The sequence below is a fragment of the Lottia gigantea genome (genome assembly GCF_000327385.1).
Source record: "Lottia gigantea unplaced genomic scaffold LOTGIsca_87, whole genome shotgun sequence".
In the NCBI taxonomy this organism is placed as follows: Eukaryota; Metazoa; Mollusca; class Gastropoda; family Lottiidae; genus Lottia; species Lottia gigantea.
The window spans coordinates 650,251-658,825 of NW_008710867.1; positions in this window are offsets into that span (position 1 = coordinate 650,251).

The following is an 8,575-nucleotide window of genomic DNA, read 5'->3' on the forward strand; positions in this document are numbered from 1 at the left end:
CTCAAACTGCTTGTCATTCTGTTTATTGCTAAGCAACTGTTTGTCAACAGAGTTGCATTGTCATAACAACGAACCGCATATCTATTGGCGCAAAGGTGAACAGAATGCCCAAAGGATATCGTAGTGCAGATTTTAGATATAATAAATATATAAGAAATCAAATGTTTAATAAGAATATTTTTGCAAATCAGTGGACTAAAACAGAATGTGCTCATGCGATATATCGTCTCTTACAGCACAAAGAAGAAATTTACTATATAGAAAGATGTTTGCTTCCCTTAAATGTATTTCATAATTGCCTTATTGTTCAGAAAATGCTCCGTTAAGCAGCACTCAAAACGTAATCATACGGTCGGTATCAATGTCACCCCCTACAGTTCCTAATAATTAGCAATAACACCTATCGTTTTCCTCTCAAAGATATCTCCCGTCGATCAGCCATTATTGTCCACCATGTTTGCGTGATGAGCCAAGATTTTAAATTGTGATCAACTTCGAATGCGTTATACTCAACACACGGACTAAAACAAACATAAAAGAATACATGACATGGTTATTTCACGCATTGAATACAAACCGGAAGCGGAAACCCTGGTTGGTCCGCGTCGGTGTTAACGTCACTTCCGATAAGGAAATGGTTTGTGATGGTTTCTGCACGACTGACATCGCTTAACTGATTTTCTGACTGATATAAAGAAGATTGAATTTTATGGATCTTATTAAAAGGTTTGTGCAGAGAGAAGCTGGCAGTGGCCCATTTGAGTCCAACGAGTCAGCAATGGAACTCTTATCCCGGTTGAAATCGTGGAGACATGAATTGCGCTCATTTTTTTTCAAAATGTTTTTTTTTTTAATCATTTTAGCAATTTTCTTTCGAAAAGCAGTCACCCAGATCCGAAACTGTCTACGTTGTTGAAATACTTCTAGTTAATCTGGAAATTGATCAAATATTTTAATTATTAATAGCCTATTCAACTTTAAGTGATAGTCAACAACCGGGGCATCAAATTACAGCAGCTTCGGAGGGGCACAACATTCTAAGATCAACCTCTGAACCACCCACCCAAATTAAAAGAGCACTTCACACATCACTCTTTAACGTGATGGTGCCCCCGTCAACAATAATTTGAGTTGAAAGGACAATCTATTTGGTAGAGAAGTCTAGGCTACTTTAAATTACCAATGTTTTGGTAGAGCAAGACAATCGACAACAGATCAACAGATCAACCTCCAAATCATCCACCAAAATAAGCGAGGAACATTCGGTGACCACCTACCACGCTCCTTTCGTTGGTGGCGCTACCGTCAACAATAATTCGGGTTGAAAGGACAATTTTTTTGGTACTGAAGTTGCCAAAAGATCTCTCGTATCACCGCCACCCAATTTACAGAAGAGAAAAGGGCGAACAACCACCACTCTCTTTGGTGGTGCCCTTGTCATCATTGCAAATGATTTGAGTGGTCCTAATGAAAGTACAGAAAATGCTGGTTACTTGAAATTGCCAACCGAGGCTATATATGAGACGAAATGATAAATATCATCAAGCAAGACATAAACAATGGTATCGTATTTAATCCGATTCGTTTCTTTATTATTGATTTTTTTAGTCGGAAATTTGCGGATATCCTTTTCAATCATTCTTACACGGGTAATAAGTCAGAACATGCAATCCGTGTTTCGGTAGATTAAAAAATCGGTATTAAAGTAAAAAATAAAACGAAATAAATACTAATGCAGTAGATGAGTCGTTAAGTATGTTGATATAACTTTAGCAACATTTTTAACGTGTGTGGATGGATGAGCTCCTATTAATAACGGATTGTTATTGTGGCGAAGGAACAAAAGAACTGTCGAATCGTGATGCGTTTTGTTTTGAAGTTGCGGAATCACCCACACGTCAAAAATTGTATCATTCCGCTACCAACAAAACCATATATATATAATTTATGGGCAGGGATTTAAAGCATGTAACGGTTGATAAAACAAACATGCAGAAAATGCCAATAATATTCCCTGATGTTCCTGAAAATCTTTGGAAAAAACACGACCGGGGATACTTGAAAAAGTTCGCAATAGTGTAAACGCTATTAATATACGTGTTCACATTTGACGACCTTATCTCACAAAATCAGTATTCTAAACAGCAAATCAAAACACTTCCACCTAGTCATTTATATCTTTTGTTTTGTAAATTTGAACACACGGACGAATCTTGCGAATACAAGAATGGCGGATTGCAGATGTTTTTATGCGCACCAGGTACGTAATTGTGCACAAATATCTATACCGTTAAATAAAATGAAATGAATGAAGCTTTACATCCTACTTTCGGCACTTGACGGACAACGCAGTGCAGTGTATAATAAGGAAAATTTTACAGGACAGCGGCATTAGCCTATACTCTATCGATATCAAACTGTCAAAGGATATTTAACGTGCACAACCTGTAGCACACGAGATCTGAGTTTATTGTCCCATTCGAACGTCTAGACATTCGAACGTCTTACTCCCTGAGCCGTATTTGATTCCATATCTACCTTTCTTTAATACAATGTAATTACGATATAAAAGTTAATAAGATAGAGGGTGTCATCGTTAGGCCATATCATATTTCATTAATAAAGTCCAAATTAATTAGTTCTTACACTTCTTCATCTCCATTGTATTTGTGACCTCAACTATAAGAGTTGCCAAACGTTCATTCACATTGAGTTAATACTTCCAGAAACAAATGAAATGGAGTTTTACGTCCTATTTTCTGAACCTAATGATGACGGGACTATATTTGGTTGCTTAAGTCCTAATCAACACACGTAAGTTCAGCCCGTATTGTTTCAATTAGTGCATTGACGACCGTCAAACTGACGTGCATTGCTCTTGATTAATGGTTTGAATCGGCCGCGAAGATACACTAATATCTTCCCACGTTTATAATATTGTTTCTTTAGTTAAATGTTGCATTAACAACTTTAGAAAATGATCTGCAATGCAGTCTTACTGGAAAAAACAGTATTTTTCTATCTTTTACAACACAGTAACCTTTTCTTTTGATATTGCTTCCTTTTGCCTCCTTTTGTTTCTTTTTGTTTTGTTTTTCTTAAAAGGATTTAATATTATTGGTTATATTTGTATTCCGACCTTTATTATAGAAGCCTTTCAACAATTCAACGAGTTAAAGCCGTCGAAATATTGTATCCACTTTGCTTTGGTATCGGAAATAAAGACCAGTAAAGCGAAAATTGAGGAGCATATCCCTTTAAATCTGAGGGTATTATAGAGATAAGAAATAAATATGAGATATTTTGGTCATATCTTTTGAAATATGGCTTCGATTATCATTGTGACAACATTGAAATCAGATTAAACAAAAAAAGCAATCTTAACCAACTGCTATATGCCCACATAAAAAAGGCGACCCGGTTTTCACGAACGCAACAGAAATTGCGACTTTATTGGCAAATGATAAAGATGTCATCTATATTAGGGTCTTTCTTATCATAGACATCAGATGGCTTAAAACATAAACGGTCAAATCCCTAATAATGCGATTTATTCCCTTTCAAGAACGATGATATAAGAATCTTAATTAACTTAATGACTTAAGCAGGTCTTGGCTGGTTGATAGAAAAGACCAACCACCTAACAGCACCTGCCTCGACCGTAAGTAAACAATAGAGCTATGTATAGGGTAAAAGGCGTATTAAGGGGGCGGTTGGTGGTAGGCTCAGAAGGCAACGAACGGGGGCTCATTTTCAACAACCCCACTCTTCCTCTCTCCAATAATGTTGAAACAGACATTAGGCTTTGAAATTGTGTCACCGACCGATGAAATATTTATCAAAGAAACAATTTTAAATTCAACTTATGCAATAATTTCTTCTGGAAATGGATCAAAATAGAGCGAATAATCATTGACTTCGATATCCCATGGGAAGAGGCATGGCCTAATATTATAAAATTAGAAACTTATAGTGAGAATTCCATTATGCCAGTCAATCCAGCTGTAAATGGAGATGGATAATCAAGGAATGATCATTGTGAAGAGGTCTGACGCAGACCCGCTGCTGAAATAGGATCCTTATCGTTCCACTCGACCATCTTGAAATGGTCACAGACGATAAATACGGTATGTCCCGATTTTTTCCCCCAAACATACAGCAAAACTGTGTCATTAATCATAGCTGGGGTAGTCAAAAATGGCGACCAAGGCCAACAATCAGAGTAAAAATAGCCTCACAGCTGTAAGCAGATTAAGGAGCACAGTTTAGCACGGACTTGATATAGGGTATTCCAATATGGCTACCACGTGATGCATGACACCTTCTCTAGAGTGAAATGTTATTGTGGTCACTTGTATCCAAGGCTTGAACTATTTCTTATTTACTGGAGAGTACCAAACGAACATCATCAAAAGGTCGTTACTTAGGGCAACACTGCTCTGGGTATGGTTGCTAGGGAAGCCATAATCGTCCAGCATGAGCAACTGTTAATTAAAAATGTAAAAGTAACGGTAATGCGGCTTCTGTCCTCGAGCATTCGTACTTCGTAATCAAAGATGCGAAGATAATCTGTCGCTTTTGTTTAGATCAAAATTCACAACAATCAGTAGCGATTCCACTTCTGTGGCCCGTATTCGCCCCAAGAGGTGTCCAAGTGCCGGCATCCTCAGCACAAATAGGGGACAGATTGATTTAATGGGGATAGAACTGTTGCGGTTGAGATTCAAAATGCGACTGCTCTATGGAAGAACATTAGTACAAGCCTCTCATGGCGTGTCTGAGAGGATTCTCCCCAAAGATACTTTGTTTTATTGAGATGGGGGTAGATGGCAAAGGTCGAAAATGACCGCCCCCTGTTCCCCTTCCCGTTCCTCTCACTGTGGGTGAAAACGGTAACAGCTCAATAGTAAAAACAAAGAGAAATGCAACGGTAAACGAAAGTCGAGTCGTGCGGGTGCGGGTGCGGGTGCGGGACAGGTCCGAAATTTGAAGGGTGAGATGTCGGGCGGAGCACGACTCCATGCACCGAAGGCGTGAGTTTGCCCGTTTTTTCGGTTGCTGCAGCTTCCACGCCTATGACGCGATACAAACTGTGTGTGTGTGTTATGTTGTTCGGAAGGGGGGGGGGGGAGCGGCGTGCCTGATGTTCCATCACCCATGTGCATCAACAAATGCTAAACAATCATAACCCATCCCCCCCCCCCCCCCTACTCTCTTTCCCAGCTGCTGCATGTCCAAAAATAAATTAAGACTGATGGACAAATATGATCATGTAAATGAGCAAAATTTGTCAGGATTAGAAGTATTAGCAGTCGACAGCTCTTGTATACTAATAATAACAGATGCCTGGTTTGCAATTTCAGATCTTAATTACAGATACAGGGAAGTGGGGTTTTACGTCCCAAAATTCTACTAAGTATAGATAAAGTACATCAAATGACTATCATTGTCCTTTGGGTTATTTAATCAAAGGACTAACGCTCTGTCATTAGTATCTATGTGTAATTGCTTTCCCGGAAATGTTTAAAGTGTGCACGTATATTCCCAAAGGTTGATCAACATTTTTCTTTAGATATTGAATGAATGGATACCAGGGTTTTATATAGGCATGTCATATAATTCCACGAGAATCCTTTTTAACACCCTTTGTTCCACCCAGTTGCATTATCCACTGTTAGTGCGTATAAGGAAGTATATCAATCTTCAGTGAGTAAGTATATTATAATGAAAAATGGTATCAATTGTCTAGAATATAAACCAAGTACAAATGATCCGAACCGCAAAACGAAACCCGAAATTCAAAACAGCTAATGAACTTTTCACGTGAGGAAGTATATCAATCATAAGTGAGTAAGTAATTCATAATAAAAAGTGGTATCAGGTATCTAGGAGAGTAATCATATCCTGTCTAACGCAACTTACACATGCCATTGCTGCTAAAACAAATGCGAAAGGTCCTCAACTTAAATAGATACTTTTTCTCATAGGGCAATTATTGACCCCCAGAGTGTTAATTGCTCACCGTCGTTAATGCGAGACACTATGATGTCAGACTGGACAAGGTGGCAAATTAATACCTATATTACCTCCATAGTTTCTGACTCTTTATCTAGAGTATGATGGTCATTAATGACGAAGGTCGGCTAGAAGCTTGCTCTATATTTGACCCTTGAAAGTTATACCTCTGATAGTAAAGTTATTATTATTATATCTGGCCTCTGAAAGTCATGACTGACTCTGATAGTTATTATTGACAGAGGTCGGCCAGAAACTTGCTGACTATATATCTGGCTTCTGATAGTTTTTTTTTATTGACGGTTCAGTCTGAGACCTCTTGCAGCTGATATTTAACTTTGACAGAGGTCGGCGAGAAACTTGCTGACTCTATATCTGGCTTATAATAATTAAATACAACTACCAGCATTAGCATGAAGAAGTAACAAGAGATATTATAGAATATATAATAGTGTACGTGATTATTATTGTATTAAAATTTCATTGTTATTTAACCTTGGTGGTAACTGTCCAATCGCAGTGGTTGTTGGGGGCTTCTAACGTTATGAAAAAGCGCCAACGCTTGGACACGCCTGTATATGATATTCTAACACTGACGACGTTACGAGAAGTTGGAATATATCCACGTGGTATCGACTCCTACTTGATTGACAAGCTAGTCTGGATGATGTGACAGAATCAATTCCAAATTGTGATCGGGAACTCGGAGAGTACGGACGTGCAAAGCTGTGGGGTTCGACATTTTAAAATTCATTACGTCATCTTCGAGGATAGAGATCAACCCACGAACACAGGTGTTACGGCTTTGTACAAAGATGAGAATCGGTAGAGTATTATAACGAAACGAATTAATTAAGCGAAGTTAATAATTAAGAAGCGATAGAGTAAGCCAGTTATCAGCCGTAAAGACTATAGTAGCTCTCAGAAACACTCTCAATAAGGACCGACTGAAAAAAGGAACAATAACCACTCGAAAAGTAAGTACAATTTTTACTACATATTCTGTGGCAAACAGAGGGGTCGGATTTTTCTTTTTATTATATTTTATATAAGGTAAGGAACGATCAGATAAAATTTTGAGAAAAAAAAAGTTTAATTATTTCTAATTCCATTTTAGTTCTTTAAATCCAATTAATCTTCAAAGAGATGCTAACGAGTTAATAATATGTTTGTCAGTTGATGTCTTTGAGATCTTTTAACACGGTAAGGTGCAAATTGCATCGTCCGCGCTAAATTTACAATCGATTGACCCTATATACGTCTTTATCCTACACGTAAACCCTATTTTCCCCCTTAATCGTCCACCCAAATGGGACCCTCGTCTATCTGTTACATTACTGTTTCATTACCTTTAGGCGAGTTTTCTTGTCGATCATATAGAACTCTTTCCTTCACAAGTACCCACCCGACCCTCTTTTTAATCGTCCGCCCCAATGGGATCATCGTTTATCCCTAACATTACCGAGTTACTCCATGGGCGCTTTTTCCTAAAAGTCTATGTTATACACGTAAGCTCCCCACTCTTTCTGCTTTTAATCAGTTTTCCCTGACATGACTTTTTAATTTGCTAATTAAGACTAATAAACTAGATCAAAATATAAATGGCTAGAGTAACACAGTAGGGGTTTAATGCATTTTGTAATATTCTGACGAACTCCCTGGACTGTCTTTGTATAATTGCATCATATATTAGCGAGCTAGAGATGTTTTGACAAGATATAAGATAGAGAGATAGAGCTTCAAATTGAGGTTTTGTGGTCAGGATATATAAAAGGAGAGAGGGGATAATATTTCCAAAACTCAATCATCGTCTTTCTGTAGTATAATTACATCATTTAACATAAAGCAAGAGTTATTTTGATAATAGGTTGGTTTTCATATAAATGCTCAGAAAATAGAGCTAGAGCTAACGACGATTCAATTTGGGTATGGTGTTCAGAATATGAAAAGAGTAGGAGAGGGGATTGGTAGTGGGGGAGTTTAACTCTACGATACTTCCTATCTCAGCATGGCAATTAAAGTCATTTTTATCAGAGCGTTTTTGATAATTGTATTGGATCTGATGGCAGAGGGCAACTCCTCTAGGACCAGAGTTCAAAATCAGAATCAACCAGAAGGGTCGAAACTGTTGGTCTCAAAAGAATTGAATAATCATATACACAATTATATGTCCAATGACAAACATACAAATTTAGAGATTGGAAAAATATACACAATTTAATTATAAAAATCAGTATTCATTTAACAGGACGTTTCGCAAGTTTACCCTCGAGTTCGTATCGGACTATTTATGGCATGGTGCATAGAGATATCGGGGGCAGAGGTAAACTGTGGCTTGTATTGGAATGGACTTTGAATTTTACTTTTCTGCATCTTATTAGGCGATGAAAGATTGCAAGAGCAGTAAGAACGCCCAAAGAGCCCACCGTCATCTCACCTGGCATTACTGTCTCCTACCACAAGTCATGTCTCTCACCACGCAATATCTGACTCCGCCTCCAAGCTCTCCCCATCCCACGTCAATTTTTATTACACCCGTATTTCAAAACCACCAAGCTTC